The 19,731-nt window shown below is 42.6% G+C and overlaps 1 long non-coding RNA gene across 1 annotated transcript; it reads right to left on the bottom strand.

Annotated features, from left to right (window-relative positions):
- Positions 1-6,117: 6,117 nt before the first annotated feature.
- On the bottom strand, positions 6,118-18,275 carry LOC121839552. Its single transcript, XR_006078999.1, has 4 exons — positions 17,737-18,275; positions 8,687-8,810; positions 7,922-8,077; positions 6,118-7,714 (listed from the first exon to the last, which is right to left on the bottom strand). It is a non-coding gene; the product is annotated as an uncharacterized LOC121839552 (long non-coding RNA).
- Positions 18,276-19,731: the final 1,456 nt, after the last annotated feature.

Raw genomic sequence — 19,731 nt, 5'->3', positions numbered from 1 at the left:
TGGTGTGTTATGTAATTAAATATCTATTTAGCATTGGCTGCTTGAAGTATCAACAAAATCAGCTTATCATAAGTGATGAAATCTGGATAATAATTGCCTCCACAGTGCACAGATGTCAGAAATCACAACGATCACAATCAACTAGCCTTCTAATTGGGTTAAGTAAGTAGAGGAAATCACATGACCAGAATGCCAATGTTTAATTTGTACATTCAGAGGTGAAAGTAGATTTATTTTCTTACCGCCCAAGTAGCGGTAAAATAAATGACACCACCTATACTTTCAATGCATTTTTCTGCAAAATGTGGGTAAACTGTCCAGCCCCCTAAAAATGTGGGTAAGCTGCATTGTTTATCCTCCACTACACCACTGTGGTAATGTTAAATAATGGTTTAATAGCCTATAGTTTTATTGGCATTTTGTGTAAATTATTGTGATAGACTCAAGTTTTACCGGTATAGCGTACCCCCATCATTTATTTTGCCGGGACGCCATAATGGACCGTACCGGCCTACTTTCACCCGTGTACATGCATCTTTTGTATTGGGTAGCCTACTTGACCAGTTGAATCCATAAAACAGTAGCTACAGAACTGCAGCACTCTGGGAAGCATTCTACCCTAACAGACTGGGGTTTTGAAGTGTTCTGCTCACATTGTAAAGAAGAAATTAAGTTGACGAATAAGGACAGTCAATAAAAAACAGATTTACTCTGAAGTCTTCCGCTCAACAAAGGATGCCCAATGGAGCACAAAGCAGATTATAGAAAATATTTTTATATTACAAAGCACCAGCAACCAAGCAGTCAGCAGGCAGATGTAAAACCACCAGACACCCTGAAGGGATCTTCTGAGTGTTGCTCTCTGGCACATGTTGTCTGGAATCTCCATCTGTGCTTGTGGGTCAAACACAGCATATAAACACACACTGAAATCACATCGCACCAGCGGCAGGCAAGGCTAGTGACAGCAGAAAGTAACAAGTAAAGGCACTGTATCCTAACTGTACTCTGAAATCTGTTCTAAAGTGGATTCCAATCTGAACAACTATTGATGAACTGCTAGTGTGCATACAGTACCAGTGTAAGCGCACAGCCTAAGAAAGCAAATGAATGACTAAACCACTGTTTAATGGAGGTGGTGCTTCCTTTAAAGGCTCCCTTTACAATCATGCTGCAGATGAAATGATTAAGCTGGTGGGACTGGGCTACTGGGATTCTGTGAAAAAGATAAATGAGACAGAGGTGAACAGTAGTTGAAGGTGAAACCACAGTATGCAGCATTGTGCCTCATGGAGGGAATCATCGGCTAAATTGAAGCACTCTGAAAAGTTATCATCTTCAATTATCTGTGGAGGAGCTGTTGAAACTGAGGTCTTGACTCAGTGGTCATTAAAAATCTTGTGGCTAGAACAGGGGTGATAACCTCGGTGCCCTGGCCTGGATAGATTCCCAACATGGCTGCTCATCCTACCAATGGCTACTCAACCGCAGCTTCCAATTGTCTCATTCAGCTCTCCTCTCCGTCTTACCCAGAATCTGACATTCAGCCATATTCTGTTTCTAACTAAGGTTGTTTGTTTGACAGTAAAACAGATCCTCCATCACACTACAAAACACTATGACACTAATGATAATTTAATGTTAGCTAACTGCAGGAGATTCTGAAGAAGCACCAGCTCCATAAAATCAGACACACTCCAGGCTGCTCCCGCGGGGCCTGATGGCTCACATTGTGGTGCAGAACTGTGACAAATACGTGACAACTGACGTTGATCCACCTTGACTTTCTGTCAGGGCGTAAGTGAGGCATCAGGGGACAACAGTGAGGTACCCATAGGACCCCTTCTCTGCTGGATCCCAAGGGGCCAGGGTTCTGGTCTGGAAGCAGTTTTGACTACTCCTACAGTTTTGCTTCGGTACTGCAGTTTAACTGATGCCCGCCCCAGAAAGACAATTTCCATAAGATTGATTACCTTGAAAACAATAGTTGAACATCTTGGATGCAGTCTCCAGTTCTTATTACACCTCAGTGCTGGATCCCCATGGGATATTCTAGATATAAACATATTCAAACTGGGTGGCACTGACAGTGCTCACACTCAACACCTGCACCAACCCATTTACACATTTTGTAAGTCAGTCAAACTCAATATCATGATGAGTAGTGTCAGATATTAAGTCAATGATTGTACCAAGATCGAGTCAATTAATAAGTGTGTACCTCCACTTCAGCCACCACTACATTAGGTGGTTGTGCAATGTACAGTAGTTTATGTGGACAACTGGCAAGAAAATTAAGCACGGACCCCATACATAGCCTACAGTAGAGTACAACAAACTGCTCTAGTGTTTGCCATTCTCTCCAAGTACAACAGGCAGCAGCCAGCCACCAAGACATTACCAAGTCTAATCACATCCTCTCAAACCAGGCACTGTCTCCCTGTGGGATGCAGGGATTTCAAAGTCAAGGTAATGCGGACCAAACTCGATTCTAATTAAAGTTGACATCAGGTTCCTCTCCAGGCTCCTCCAGCGTTCATCTAAATCATTCATGCTGAGAACGCCGGTGCCGCCAAACCATTTGGGCTCCATCAATGATTAAAGACTTGATCAGGCAAACAAAAACAATAACACATTTACAAACAGTGATAAATCTACAGGGTTAGTAGTGTGTCAGTGGTGACCTGCTTTGACATGTGTTGAAACTGACTGACTATAACCTCACTTATACCTAGTTCTAACATGAGTCATTTGTCCTGATCTTATCCACATTCTGATTGTACCCACATTGTAGCTGTTGCATCTACACATGGTATTAAAATGTGTCTCTTGGCCTCCCGAGTGACACAGTGGTCTAAGGCACTGCATCGCAGTGCTGCGGCATCACTACAGCCTGAGGTTCGATCCCAGGCTATGTCATTACCGGCCATGACCTGGACTCCCATAGGATGGAGCACAATTGGCCCAGTGTCGTCCGGGCTAGGGAAGGGTTTGGCCAGGGGGCTTTACATTGCTCATCACGCTTTAGTGACTCCTTGTGGCAGGCCAGGCACCTGCAGGCTGACTTCGGTCATCAATCAAACAGTGTTTCCTCTGACACATTGGTGCAGCTGGCTTCCGGGTTAAGCGAGTGGGTGTTAAGAAACGCTGTTTGGCGAGTCATGTTCCCCTAGCAGTTGGGGAGTTGCAGCAATGAGACAAGATCGTAATCACGAAAAAGGGGTTAAAAGATAATATAATTTTAAAAATGGTCTCTTATCCATCCACTGTATCCGCATTGTGACCAGATTTCCTGGGGCCACACTGTATGCAGATTATTTAACACATATCCTTTCAAAATAATATGCATTTATTTACTTTAAGACAATTATTGATGCCATAAGTCAATGGTGCTACCTGTCAATGATTTTAGAGACCAGTATAATTATGATTTAAATGGTTAGATCATCCAGATCTGTTTAAAATGGATTGATATCCAGATACAAATGGTCCCTGACAACCTCTGGAGGTGGTCGTCTACACTTGTCTAAAAATGTGGGCACATTCAGAATGTGGATAAAATCAAGACAAAGGATGCATGTTAGAACCAGGTATATGTTATTTATGTCTTATTTATGACTTATTTACCTTGTAAACTCAGTATACCTTACAACAACATTACCCCGCTGATGTTCAGGAGGTAAAACGTTTAAACGTACAGTTTTCCCCTTGTAAAGTAAACCCACAGAAGACAAAGGTTAATAATTGATTAACTGTAAAATGCATGTTGAGGGATTTTCTGGAGGAGATACATTTTTCTGTGGATAGCATACTCATGTTTAGGACATAACAACGTTACACCAATATTACTCATGAAAACAGGCAGTGCCTGAGTCTTTGTGTGCTCTCACTATCTGTTGTGTCTTGCAGTGAGGTTATTTTATTTCCTCTGTTGTGAGCTCAACATGTTTACTTTAAAAGAGTGTGACAGTAAATTACAATATTCCACATGCAAGATACTTTGAAAATAGTTCAGGAAATTAGGCTGTACTAATAGGACGGTTGCTATATAAGCCAAAGTGTATTTTACATCATGCATTTTAAATATTAAATCATTTATAACTGCAGAGAATATCATAGTTACCATATGATATCATTACCATCACAGCACAATGAAAACAAGGAGAGACTAAACTATGGTTTCATGTATTTGATTACAAGTAGCTTCAGTATGCATCAATCTGCCTACAGTACAACTATGACGCATGACCATGCACGCACTATATATTAATTAAATACAGGCAGATGAACCAACATTGTTATTCCAATTAATATTATATTAATTAAAATATAATTGTTCAACTCTCTAATTATGTTCAATGCAATTTCAATTCTAGACAGCATGCACATGACAAGACACATGGAACATTTCTTTGAGCCATAACCAAATTACACTCAGTCTATCGCACTGAGTAAGTTGAAGGCATTTTAAAACCAGTTGGATTTGAATTCTTGTCTCCCCAGGCAAAACACGCACACCCATATGCATGCACACAAACACACAGCGTAATAATGGTTTGTATTTATCACATTCACACTTTATTAATTAGCTGTGTCTTCTCTAGGTCATTAAGAGAAAGTTGTGCTGAATACATTAGGAAGATAAATATTTGTGTTGAGTAAAACTGTAGGTTAGGCATCATGTGCACTAGCATAAATTATTATGTCATATACACAACATTACATCTGATCCTTTGTGACAGCTCAGAAGATATAATTGCCAAATCATTTTACAGGGTAATAATTTTGGCGGAGGTGAGCAAACACCTCTTATGCTAGGTTTGACAAGCTGAATTTGAATGGTTGTTTGGCATGTTCTGATGGGATGTTGTTTTGGGAATAAGTAGGTTTTTATCAGTGAAGCTAACATTTCTGCATTGTCATGTTAAACTGTAAAAACTCTTCTGCTTCTCAAACTACTTTAAAAGAATGAACAAAATAATGGCAATTATTATGAGTAAGCATAGATGTACAAAAAGTGTTGAGAGGACAGAAACTGAGGAAAGTAAATGACAGTAGAGTGAATGTTTTATTTTGCTTGTAGCCACAATTTGCTTGAAGGCACGGGCAATTCTGCACCATTTCACATCATTACTATAACAGAGATCCTCTCAACAGGAGACAGCAGTTAGAAAGACAAACAAATGCGTGATGTAAATACTGTCGGCATTGAAGAAGCCCCTTTTCTCTCTCCTCCTCTCCTAGTGATTAGCATTTCAAACAGCCGTTGTTTTGCATCCGAGTTCCATGTTCATTTCCATGCCATCACATCCTTGCATGTGTGTGTGTGTGTGGCTGAATCTGGAGTAGCTCGAGGAATAGCCCAGGTTTATCCAACCCTTTCCTCCAAAACGTTGGGACAGGACAAATCAAATGACAGCGTCTCTCCACAAAATATATTGATAAGAATGCCCAAAACCAATGAAGACAGCGTCTCTCCACAAAACATATTGATAAGAATGCCCAAAACCAATGAAGACAGCGTCTCTCCACAAAACATATTGATAAGAATGCCCAAAACCAATGAAGACAGCGTCTCTCCACAAAACATATTGATAAGAATGCCCAAAACCAATGAAGACAGCGTTTCTCCACAAAACATATTGATAAGAATGCCCAAAACCAATGAAGACAGCGTCTCTCCACAAAACATATTGATAAGAATGCCCAAAACCAATGAAGACAGCGTCTCTCCACAAAACATATTGATAAGAATGCCCAAAACCAATGAAGACAGCGTCTCTCCACAAAACATATTGATAAGAATGCCCAAATCAAAATGTGCTTCCATTCATCAATAGCAGGGTACATTGCTTCACTGAGACAGTCAAGACAAGAGCCTCTGTTCATACAGTCATTGGTCCAAGTTCACAATCTATTTCAAATGTCCAGTTGCCTCTCTGGGTGTGACTGATCCAAACAGACAATACATACAGCAATCACCAGCTCAGCATTTATCTCTCACTGAAAGACAATGTCCCTCTGACAGAACACAATATGGAATCCAACTAGAGATGTGCGAAGCAATATTTTTTTTTATCTGCCCACCCCCCCCCATCTCTGTCTCTCAGAGGACGCAGGCAGGGGAGTAGGGATACATACTTTATTGCACAGGCTCCTTGAATTCCTCGAGTTCTCCTTTTCATTCACACCAGTCACTTTATTTATCTGGTAGAGCTGCTCATTTGCGAGTGTATTCCTAATTGTATCCCAGGAACTGAACGAGATCTTAAAAACTAGTGAGATTTACTGTAGGCCAGGGCACATTCAGGGTCTCAGTCGATTGGCTGAGATGGGTTTTGTTACTGCGCTACCTGGAAAAGGTAAAAGTAGTACAGATGTAGAATCTTAATTAGAGCCAGTTTGCTACAGCAGGAAAATAATCCTGCAACAACAGGAAAAGTTAATTGTGTGGATTCTAATTAGTGGACATTTGTGTAAGGGTTGATACATTTTTCATAAGAAAAATTAAAGACTGACATTTTTAATTGGAATTTACAAACCGCAGAAGCCTTTTTAAACCTCAAGTACACTTAAAGCAACAACAACAACAAATCCTGCAACAGGGTGCAATCAAAGAACTTCTGAAAGGTCTATTAAATGCTGGGTGACCCTGTACCAACAGCCTTCACTAGAAATCATTATTTCTACTGCCTGATCCAAATCTTAGACATACTGTATATAGTGGACAGGGAAATGGCAGAACAGAGTTTCTTCCTGAGGCAACTATAACATCAGATGGGTATAGTATACCTATCCAGAAAGATTCATGTTGGAATGTTTGTTTCGTTTTTTATTAATGAATTACTTTATGCAGTATATGTTCAGCTGTTTTTCTATTCTCTTCAAGTTGACTCATGATAGGTTTCCCTACTGCATATATATTTCAAGCTGATAAAAGGCAAGACATCACAGATTTGCACATTCCTAAAGGCAGCAGTTTGTCCACTGGCATGAAAGGCTGTCAGATTGAATTACATCCCATTTAGATCTCTGTATCAGCTGGTTTACATGTATAAAACGGTCTCATTTCATGTTTGTCCCCTTGGCCCCATCTTCCACAGAATTACCAAATGAAGCTTGCTTAGCCCTCCGTGACTGACTGGGAGCAGTAATCATGTCAGATTGTGGGATATTTTATAATTAAAGCAAGGCTTATTGCAAGTACTGTAAACACGTGTGATGATTCTGCACAAATGCTGTCATTCAATTTTTGCATTAGCTAGATGTGCAAACATAATTACGCTTCATGGGGAGGGGTGAGGGGGAGAGAGAGCGGGCTTACATTCCTTACTTTTATCAAAACAATCAATCATTTCATTAGGTTATTTATCATCATCTTTACACAGGGACCACTTTGAAACATGCATGTATCATTGGTGCCATTTCCTTGATGTAATACTAGTCGAAACAGATGTATCGTTTGCTTGTCATTTAATGATTGTTTTCTGAATAGGTTGGTTTCATTGCCTTCCAACTGTACTGTAATAATGCATGAATTCAAGGTCCTTAATTTAATTTCCTTTGTTGTCCCTTCACATAAACTCACCTTGGTGGTCTTGACTTTGTTTCCAGAGCTACAGGACCAGCCATTGAGATCCGGCAGTACTTTACACTCCTCTCCCTTTAAGACAGGGCTGCATCTGGCACCACCACTTCTGAAGCATGATGGATGCTGAAAAGAACAGGAGAGAACACAGCACAGTGGGCAGTCAGTCACTTGAAATGAGATGAGTTGCAGCGTGTTGTTTGGAGAGCACTTCAATAAACACTGATTTCCGCCTGGAAAAACGGGCGAGATAACTGTAACATTGACAATATGTTGGTGTAATAAAAACCCTTGAAGTACTGATACTCTACCATCTTATATGAAGCATCCTACCTTCAACACAAGAGGGCATTGCTCTTGTTTTCCCGGCGACCTGGCCAGGGAAGCAGGAACACTTGACAGTTTGAGAGCGCTCCTCAATCTTGTTCTTATTGCAGCAGTGATGGGCATCCACCACTTCACAGGTACCTGTCTTTACCTGTGATGAACCTGAGACAAAGGGTTTAGGAAAGGTGGTAACCTTACTAGCATGCATAGACATGGATGAAAAAAATGAAATCTGCCTTCACATACAGATGTAGGATCTTCATTTGATCACTCTTTTGTTGTTGAGCATTTTCTTGTAGTGTATTTGAACACTTGGTCATTAAAGGGAAGAGAATAAATTACTGACAATTACCTGTTTGTTATTTATGAATGTGTAGCTGATTATTGTAGTATTTTGAAGTCTCTTCCCACAGTCGCTGTAGGAGAACCACGAGTTTTGGCCTTTCTAGGGAGTTTTTCCTAGCCACCGTGCTTCCACACCTGCATTGCTTGCTGTTTGGGGATTTAGGCTGGGTTTCTGTACAGCACTTTGAGATATCAGCTGATGTACGAAGGGCTATATACGTACATTTGATTTGATTTGATGAGTCTGGCAAGAGACTACATTAATTGTAGCATCAGCATATGCTGTGTTTAAATTCTACCATGCAGACCAGACCAAACACCTCTTTTCACCTCATTAGTATTGGCCGTGCTCAGTTCCCAGTAGAGCCATAATGAGTCTTTTGGGGGCCAGGGGAGGGGCTGGTGTGGGCTGGCTCTGGTACATACCCGACTGCCCCAAGGGGCTGTGGTTGCCGGTGGACACTGGTTAGCTGTAGAGGATCACTATGCAGAGCAGGAGGCCGCCCCAGTGTACCGGCCACGCCATCTCCCAGCTCTTCATCCCGTCAGCCTAGCAACAACAGAGAACTACGTAGTTAGTGGGAAGATATGATACATCAGCCATCGCACAGTATGGGGGATGGGGTCTGAAACCTCTGTTAGAATATTCAGTATTAGTTCAAATACTTTGCATACAGCTACTTCAAATATTTGATTTCTTAAAATAGAAACATTTTGGTTTAACACTTTTATATCTACATATTGTGTCTACATTCCATCATGAAGTTTTATGAAAGCTTGATGAAAGACATACAATACGACATACAATTACTGCCACCCAGTGGTTAAAAAAAAAACAGTTATTGGGACAAAAGTTGAGAAGGGCTAAACTCATGAGGGCCATGGATCAAACATTTGTATTCAATCAACAGTTAGCCTGTGAAAAAAAATGGTGTCATACCCTCCTACTATCTGACTGCACCCATGAGTGGTGTTAGACCCAGCTTGCTGAGACCACCAACGGTTAGACTGAGCCACCAATTGGTATAGTGTTTACAGTGCTGCCATAGTATAGGCCCATTCAGCGCTGCAGGTCCTTGAACTTTTGATGTCTGATGGCCTGCTCTGTAGCCAATTCCGTTGTCTCTCTCGTTGATATATAGGGTATTTTAAAGTGATTCCACATTCAAACACCCTATGTTACACGAGTTTTAAACTTTAATATATATCTTTATACAGTATGTAAGGATTTCCTGACCCAATAACCTAGGCCATACCACCTTTTCACAACTCTCTGAGAACGTTTACCTCACAAACCCCCTCACCCAGTCCACAACAATACCCCAGATAACCGCAAGTATTCCAACGCAACCAAGTCGTCCCAGAAAAACTAGGACAAGGATTTCTTCTTTTACATTTAATTACAGTGATGAATAATGCAGAGACCATTGGGAGAAAAACAGTTTCAACGTACCGCTGTTGCTCAGAGATTCTCCCAGAAGAAGTATATCAGGAGTATTAACTACTGTATTTTTAACCAGCATCTGTTCATCGACCAGGTCTTAAACCCGTCACTGTGTCTGTATGCAGTAGGTAGCCTACCTCAGTGATGCAAACTACTAAGGTGATCACATTCTGTAACAAACACCACAGTGATCAGGCAGGTTATCACATTACCACTCTGTGACCAGATGGACAAGACTAGCATTAGATAGACAAGAATGCGTTTGAATTCATGTGGATATATGGCAACCAAAACTAATAATTATTTCCCCCTTGGTCCATAGTGTATCTGTTACCATGTCAAACTCAATATTAAAGAGAAAATCTGCTTTGATATTAGGCCTACAGTATCTATCAGAGTGTGTTCTTTAACACCTGGGGAAATAGAGTTACGCTACATGACCAAAAGTATGTGGACAAATCAAATTTGATTTGTCACATACACATGGTTAGCAGATGTTAATGCGAGTGTAGCGAAATGCTTGTGCTTCTAGTTCCGACAATGCAGTAATAACCAACAAGTAATCTAACTAACAATTCCAAAACTACTGTCTTATACACAGTGTAAGGGGATAAAGAATATGTACATAAGGATATATGAATGAGTGATGGTACAGAGCAGCATAGGCAAGATACAGTAGATGGTATCGAGTACAGTATATACATATGAGATGAGTATGTAAACAAAGTGGCATAGTTAAAGTGTCTAGTGATACATGTATTACATAAGGATGCAGTCGATGATATAGAGTACAGTGTATACGTATGCATATGAGATGAATAATGTAGGGTAAGTAACATTATATAAGGTAGCATTGTTTAATTAAAGTGGCTAGTGATATATTTACATCATTTCCCATCAATTCCCATTATTAAGTTGGCTGGAGTTGAGTCAGTGTCAGTGTGTTGGCAGCAGCCACTCAATGTTAGTGGTGGCTGTTTAACAGTCTGATGGCCTTGAGATAGAAGCTGTTTTTCAGTCTCTCGGTCCCAGCTTTGATGCACCTGTACTGACCTCGCCTTCTGGATGATAGCGGGGTGAACAGGCAGTGGCTCGGGTGGTTGATGTCCTTGATGATCTTTATGGCCTTCCTGTAACATCGGGTGGTGTAGGTGTCCTGGAGGGCAGGTAGTTTGCCCCCGGTGATGCGTTGTGCAGACCTCACTACCCTCTGGAGAGCCTTACGGTTGAGGGCGGAGCAGTTGCCATACCAGGCGGTGATACAGCCCGCCAGGATGCTCTCGATTGTGCATCTGTAGAAGTTTGTGAGTGCTTTTGGTGACAAGCCGACTTTCTTCAGCCTCCTGAGGTTGAAGAGGCGCTGCTGCGCCTTCTTCACAATGCTGTCTGTGTGAGTGGACCAATTCAGTTTGTCTGTGATGTGTATGCCGAGGAACTTAAAACTTGCTACCCTCTCCACTACTGTTCCATCGATGTGGATAGGGGGGTGTTCCCTCTGCTGTTTCCTGAAGTCCACAATCATCTCCTTAGTTTTGTTGACGTTGAGTGTGAGGTTATTTTCCTGACACCACACTCCGAGGGCCCTCACCTCCTCCCTGTAGGCCGTCTCGTCGTTATTGGTAATCAAGCCTACCACTGTTGTGTCGTCCACAAACTTGATGATTGAGTTGGAGGCGTGCGTGGCCACGCAGTCGTGGGTGAACAGGGAGTACAGGAGAGGGCTCAGAACGCACCCTTGTGGGGCCCCAGTGTTGAGGATCAGCGGGGAGGAGATGTTGTTGCCTACCCTCACCACCTGGGGGCGGCCCGTCAGGAAGTCCAGTACCCAGTTGCACAGGGTGGGGTCGAGACCCAGGGTCTCGAGCTTGATGACGAGCTTGGAGGGTACTATGGTGTTGAATGCCGAGCTGTAGTCGATGAACAGCATTCTCACATAGGTATTCCTCTTGTCCAGATGGGTTAGGGCAGTGTGCAGTGTGGTTGAGATTGCATCGTCTGTGGACCTATTTGGGCGGTAAGCAAATTGGAGTGGGTCTAGGGTGTCAGGTAGGGTGGAGGTGATATGGTCCTTGACTAGTCTCTCAAAGCACTTCATGATGACGGAAGTGAGTGCTACGGGGCGGTAGTCGTTTAGCTCAGTTACCTTAGCTTTCTTGAGAACAGGAACAATGGTGGCCCTCTTGAAGCATGTGGGAACAGCAGACTGGTATAGGGATTGATTGAATATGTCCGTAAACACATCGGCCAGCTGGTCTGCGCATGCTCTGAGGGCGCGGCTGGGGATGCCGTCTGGGCCTGCAGCCTTGCGAGGGTTAACACGTTTAAATGTCTTACTCACCTCGGCTGCAGTGAAGGAGAGACCGCATGTTTTCGTTGCAGGCCGTGTCAGTGGCACTGTATTGTCCTCAAAGCGGGCAAAAAGTTATTTAGTCTGCCTGGTAGCAAGACATCCTGGTCCGTGACTGGGCTGGATTTCTTCCTGTAGTCCGTGATTGACTGTAGACCCTGCCATATGCCTCTTGTGTCTGAGCCGTTGAATTGAGATTCTACTTTGTCTCTGTACTGACGCTTAGCTTGTTTGATAGCCTTGCGGAGGGAATAGCTGCACTGTTTGTATTCGGTCATGTTACCAGACACCTTGCCCTGATTAAAAGCAGTGGTTCGCGCTTTCAGTTTCACGCGAATGCTGCCATAAATCCACGGTTTCTGGTTAGGGAATGTTTTAATCGTTGCTATGGGAACGACATCTTCAACGCACGTTCTAATGAACTCGCACACCGAATCAGCGTATTCGTCAATATTGTTATCTGACGCAATACGAAACATCTCCCAGTCCACGTGATGGAAGCAGTCTTGGAGTGTGGAGTCAGCTTGGTCGGACCAGCGTTGGACAGACCTCAGCGTGGGAGCCTCTTGTTTTAGTTTCTGTCTGTAGGCAGGGATCAACAAAATGGAGTCGTGGTCAGCTTTTCCGAAAGGGGGGCGGGGCAGGGCCTTATATGCGTTGCGGAAGTTAGAGTAACAATGATCCAAGGTCTTTCCACCCCTGGTTGCGCAATCGATATGCTGATAAAATTTAGGGAGTCTTGTTTTCAGATTAGCCTTGTTAAAATCCCCAGCTACAATGAATGCAGCCTCCGGATAAATGGTTTCCAGTTTGCAGAGAGTTAAATAAAGTTCGTTCAGAGCCATCGATGTGTCTGCTTGGGGGATATATACGGCTGTGATTATAATCGAAGAGAATTCTCTTGGTAGATAATGCGGTCTACATTTGATTGTGAGGAATTCTAAATCAGGTGAACAGAAGGATTTGAGTTCCTGTATGTTTCTTTCATCACACCATGTCACGTTAGCCATAAGGCATACGCCCCCGCCCCTCTTCTTACCAGAAAGATGTTTGTCTCTGTCGGCGCGATGCGTGGAGAAACCCGTTGGCTGCACCGCCTCGGATAGCGTCTCTCCAGTGAGCCACGTTTCCGTGAAGCAAAGAACGTTACAGTCTCTGATGTCCCTCTGGAATGCTACCCTTGCTCGGATTTCATTAACCTTGTTGTCAAGAGACTGGACATTGGCAAGAAGAATGCTAGGGAGTGGTGCACGGTGTGCCCGTCTCCGGAGTCTGACCAGAAGACCGCCTCGTTTCCCTCTTTTTCGGAGTCGTTTTTTTGGGTCGCTGCATGGAATCCACTCCGTTGTCCTGTTTGTAAGGCAGAACACAGGATCCGCGTCGCGAAAAACATATTCTTGGTCGTACTGATGGTGAGTTGACGCTGATCTTATATTCAGTAGTTCTTCTCGACTGTATGTAATGAAACCTAAGATGACCTGGGGTACTAATGTAAGAAATAACACGTAAAAAATCAAAAAACTGCATAGTTTCCTAGGAACGCGAAGCGAGGCGGCCATCTCTGTCGGCGCCGGAAGTTCAAACCTACATATTCTCATCAAACATCTGATTCCAAAATCATAGGCATTAATATGGAGTTGGAAGGGGAAAGCTTTCCCCTAGATGTTGGAACATTGCTGCTGGGACCTGCTCCCATTCAGCCACAAAAGCATTAGTGAGGTTGGGCACTAATGTTGGCGGATTAGGCCTGGTTCACATTCGGCATTCTAATTCATCCCAAAAGTGTCCGATGGGGTTGAGGTCAGGGCTTTGTGCAGGCCCGTCAAGTTCTTCCACACCAATCTCGACAAACCATTTCTGTTTGGACTTCGCTTTGTGCACAGGGACATTGTCATTACGAACCAGGAAAGGGCCTTCCCCAAACTGTTGCCACAAAGTTGGACGCACAGAATCATATAGAATTTCATTCTATGCTTTAGCGTTAAGATTTCCCTTCACTGGAACTAAGGGGCCTAGCCTGAACCATGAAAACAGTCCCAGACCATTTACAGTTGGCACTACGCATTGGGGGAGGCAGCATTCTCAAACCCAGATTTGTCCCGCGGACTGCCAGATGGTGAAGCGTGATTCATCACTCCAGAGAACTCATTTCCACTGCTCCAGAGTCCAACGGTAGCGAGCTTTACACCACTCCAGCAGACGCTTGGCATTGCACATGGTGATCTTAGGCTTGTATCCAGCTGCTCGGCCATGGAAACCCATTTCATGAAGCTCCAGATGAACTGTTCTTGCGCTGACGTTGCTTCCAGAGCCAGTTTGGAACTCGATAGTGATTGTTGCAACCAAGGACAGAAGATTTGTGTGTGCTTCGCGGCTGAGACGTTGTTGCTTCTAGACGTTTTTGTTTTGTTCATACTTTTACAGTCTTGTCTAATTGCTGCAACTCCCCTTCTAGGCAGAGTTCCTCTTTCCAGGGTCTGTGTTCTTTTGCCCATCTTAATCTTTTCTTTATATTGGCCGGTCTGAGATATGGCGTTTTCTTTGCAACTCTGCCTAGAAGGCCAGCATCCGGATTTGCCTCCTCACTGTTGACGTTGAGACTGGTGTTTTGCGGGTACTATTTAATGAAGCTGCCATTTGAGGACTTGTGAAGTGTCTGTTTCTCAAACTAGACACTAATACACTTGTCCTTTTGCACAGTTGTGCACAGGGGCCTCCCGCTCCTCTTTCAGGTTAGAGACAGTTTGCGCTGTTCTGTGAAGGGAGTTGTACACAGCACTGTACAAGATCTTCAGTTTCTTGGAAATTTCTCACATGGAATAGCCTTCATTTCTCAGAACAAGAATAGACTGAGGAGTTTCAGAAGAAAGTACTTTGTTTCTGGCCATTTTGAGCCTGTAATCAAACTCACAAATGCTGATGCTCCAGATACTCAATTAGTCTAAAGAAGGCCAGTGTTATTGCTTTTTTAATCAGAGCAACAGTTTTAAACTGTGCTAACTGTCACGAACCGGCTCAAAGCCCGTAACAAAGGGAGACAACGTGGAGATAAGGAGTAACAAAATATATATGTATTAACTAAAGCAACTAAGGAAAATATACAATGGTGTGTGTAATCAGTAATCAGTAGTGTGAGTGTTTTGCATGCATGAATGTGATAATGCACAGTGTTGAAAGGTGCCAAAGCAAACAAACAAAAGGCCACCAAGAACCACAACACAATCTACAAAGGTGTCTGCATGGAGAGAGTCTCTCCCATGAATGTGGAAGAGGTCTATTTATCCTGGGAGACACCTGGCCCAGGTGTTTCCCATGAAGCTGACAACCCTCCCAACTCTGCCCACCGGCATCCTAATAAGGAAACAAGAACAAAGAGAGAATATGGCAGACAGAGTGGGAGGGTCGTCACATAACATAGTTGCAAATGGGTTTTCTAATGATCAATTAGCCTTTTAAAATGATAAACATTGATTAGCTAACAACGTGTCATTGGAACACAGGAGTGATGGTTGCTGATAGTGGGCCACTCTCCGTACAGTCGTGGCCAAAAGTTTTGAGAATGACACAAATATTAACTTTCCCAATCTTCTGCCTCAGCTTGTATGATGGCATTTTGCATATAATCCAGAATGTTATGAAGAGTGATCAGATGAATTGCAAAGTCCCTCCTTGCCATGCAAATGAACTGAATCCCCCCCCAAGAAATTCCACTGCATTTCAGCCCTGCCCAAAAGGACCTGCTGACATCATGTCAGTGATTCTCTCGTTAACACAGGTGTGAGTGTTGACAAGGACAAGGCTGGAGATCACTCTGTCATGCTGATTGAGTTCAAATAACAGACTGGAAGCTTCAAAAAGAGGGTGGTTCTTGGAATCATTGTTCTTCCTCTGTCAACCATGGTTACCTGCAAGGAAACACGTGCCGTCATCATTGCTTTGCACAAAAAGTGCTTCACAGGCAAGGATATTGCTTCCAGTAAGATTGCACCTAAATCAACCATTTATCGGATCATCAAGAACTTCAAGGAGAGCGGTTCAATTGTTGTGAAGAAGGCTTCAGGGCGCCCAAGAAAGTCCAGCAAGCGCCAGGACCGTCTCCTAAAGTTGATTCAGCTGCGGAATCGGGGCACCACCAGTACAGAGCTTGCTCAGGATTGGCAGCAGGCAGGTGTGAGTGCATCTGCATGCACAGTGAGGCGAATACTTTTGGAGGATGGCCTGGTGTCAAGAAGGGCAGCAAAGAAGCCACTTCTCTCCAGGAAAAACATCAGGGACAGACTGATATTCTGCAAAAGGTACAGAGATTGGACTGCTGAGAACTGGGGTAAAGTAATTTTCTCTGATGAATCGCCTTTCCGATTGTTTGGGGCATCCGGAAAAAATATTGTCCGGAGAAGACAAGGTGAGCCCTACCATCAGTCCTGTGTCATGCCAACAGTAAAGCATCCTGAGACCGTTCATGTGTGGGGTTGCTTCTCAGCCAAAGGAGTGGTCTCACTCACAATTTTGCCTAAGAACACAGCCATGAATAAAGAATGGTACCAACACATCCTCCGAGAGCAACTTCTCCCAACCATCCAGGAACAGTTTGGTGATGAACAATTCCTTTTCCAGCATGATGGAGCACCTTGCCATAAGGCAAAAGTGATAACTATGTGGCTCCGGGAACAAAATATCGATATTTTGGGTCCATGGCCAGGAAACTCCCCAGACCTTAATCCCATTGAGAATTTGCAGTCAATCCTCAAGAGGCTCTGACAAACTCCAAGCATTTATTATGCAAGAATGGGCTGCCATCAGTGTGGCACCAAAGTTAATTGACAGCATGCCAGGGCGGATTGCAGAGGTCTTGAAAAAGAAGGGTCAACACTTCAAATATTGACTCTTTGCATCAACGTCATGTAATTGTCAATAAAATCCTTTGACACTTGTAATTATACTTCAGTATTCCATAGTAACATGTGACAAAAATATCTAGACACTGAGGCAGCAGACTGTGAAATGTATATTTGTGTCATCCTCAAAACTTTTGGCCACAACTGTAGATATCCCTGTCACACCCTGACCTTAGAGATCCTTGCCATTTTTGTCTTGAAATATACATTCTCAGACCTTCCCCTTCCCTTGAAAGTATTTGATGTTGCCTAATGTGTTTTTATTTGCATTTTTGTTATTTTCCCTTTGGGTTTTGTGGGATCTTGTTTTCTGTTTCGTGTCTGTACCTGACAGAACTGTGGGCTTTCGTTTTCACTTTGGTTATTTTATTTGAGTGTTTTTTGAAAATAAAAATCATGAACACTTTCCACGCTGCGCTTTGGTCCACTCCTTTCGACGAGAGCCGTTATAATTCCATAAAAAATCTGCCGTTTCCAGCTACAATAGTCATTTATAACATTAACAATGTCTACACTGTATTTCTGAACAATCTGATGTTTTAATGGACGAAAAAATTATTTTCTTTCAAAAACAAGGACATTTCTAAGTGACCCCAAACTTTTGAACGGTAGTGTGTATAAAACCATATACTTTCCAAGGTGTTTAGAATTTAATGAACAATGCTGCAGCTTCAGATCATTTGACTGACACTTGTTTGCAGATAAAGCAGTCTGTCATTTTCTGATCACGATAGTATTTAATCACATTCATGAAACAATGGATTCAATTTAGATATAAATACTCACTTACCTATAGAGCCATATATCATTGTGGTGACAGCTAGCACCTAGGCTACTTTCCTGATTGTTTCTTGAAGTTGCCGTCCATCAACCAGACAGTTTATCAGTCCAAGAATGCACTCACTATTGAGAGGAAAACATTCTCATGCATGATAAAGTATGCCTACACTTCACTCTGTTCGTATCTTTCTTTGTCTTTTACAGAGCTAATTTCGTATTAACCCCTAAAAACCGTGGTTCCTACGTCAAAAAATGTTGTCCACACCAATGCGCAATCGGCTAGAAATAATGGTTGAAACAGTCCCCTCCTCAACAATTATTGATTTCCTTGAGTTTGTTTCTGTTCAGTTGCCGCCTCACATTTGATCTGAAAACTGAGACGAAACCGCGTGATAATTCACTCCAATTCAGACTATTAACGTTGAACAGGATACAGTCCGAGGCAGAAAAATAGAAGGGTTAGAGAGAAATATCTCTCACAGCTGTTGAAATATATTCCAGCCCATGCTTCAGAGCTATCCTCTCATCATTGATGGACTCATTTGGAAATGTACAGGTATCATATCTTCATATGTCGCTACTGGGGCAAAACGTGTGAATGGGTATGATGTACTTCCCCAGAGCTAAATGACTACATGAGGGCACAACACACCAGTTTTCACGTGATACTGACTGTTTAGCATGCCATGAGGCTTTCTCATCATTAAATAACTTAATCAAGAAAACCAAATGTCTTCATACCACACCAAACCTCATTCAATAAGATACGTACGGACTAAGGAGCTTATGCTGATTGAACACAGTGATAGTGTGTGGGTACATTTGATCAGCTCACTCACTGCGGGGTATGAATCCTGTACCAGGGCTGCATTCAGTAATTGAACGGAAATGGTGCTGTACTGAAAGACAAGTTGAAAATGGGGATGGGTTGGGGAACGATGTCAGCATGACCACTGTCCTTTCAATACATCACTCATTGCTTCAAGCCAACCCACACCACCAAATGGGAGCAAACCAGTGGCGGTCAGTGCATTTTAGATGAGGGAGGATGATTATATTTTTTATGAGCATGGCCTTATTTCTATTACAGCATATTGGATGACTGTCATTCATATTCCATTCACCCAGCTCAAAGTAAGTGATAGGTTTAGACTACTACCTGATACTAAAATCATAGCAGCCACATATAAACAGCATGATCCCTTTGATCTTTGGATAATTCTTTCTCGCATCTACGCACTCTCCTCCTCCGGTGGGTACCAAAAGCTTCCGGTGTTGGATAGCCATAGCCAGCTAAGTAACATAGCAACCCTCTGTTTGAGCTGGGTGTTTGAGTCAGCTAAACTAGCTAGCTGCATTCACTAGGTAAGTAAGTGGAAGTGAAAAAAATATAGCCATCTCTCTCGCATTCATTTTTGAAGAAATTAATTTAAACTATTGTCTTTCTCTTTGTCAACTACTCTCCACATTGTATGCACTGCAGCACTAGCTTCTGCTTTCATTACTAGATTCATTCTCTGATCCTTTGATTGGGTGGACAACATGACAGTTCATGCTGGAAGAGCTCTGATAGGTTGGACGAGGTCCTCCGGAATTTGTCATAATTACTGTGTATAGTCTATAGCCCTATTTGGACAGGATTAGTTTTACTGGGGGATGTTGGGTAATGTAATTATGTGCATGAGCACAAAACACCACATCTGTAATTTTACTCCTGTCCGAATCTGCCATGGCAGTAATTTTTACATGGCAGGAGTATATCAATTCCAGCCAGAATAACCTAGTTTTTTGGCGAACTCCAATATCCTCTGATAATACTAGTCCTGTGTGAATTGCCATCTCTGTGTTTTGAGAGAAATGTCTGAGTTTGACATGTGATGCTCGCAGTTTAAGCAAGAAAACAATAACTGCTTAGATAAATTGAACAAAGTGCTGCGCATAGCCAATATATGAATGGCCTACATGTAGCAACTTTCACAGTGAATAATTTTGTTCATATGTTTTG

This window comes from Oncorhynchus tshawytscha, linkage group LG16 (assembly GCF_018296145.1).
Source record: "Oncorhynchus tshawytscha isolate Ot180627B linkage group LG16, Otsh_v2.0, whole genome shotgun sequence".
Taxonomy (NCBI): domain Eukaryota; kingdom Metazoa; phylum Chordata; class Actinopteri; order Salmoniformes; family Salmonidae; genus Oncorhynchus; species Oncorhynchus tshawytscha.
Note: the sequence above shows the minus strand (reverse complement) of the source record. Positions and strands in the feature narration are given on the sequence as shown.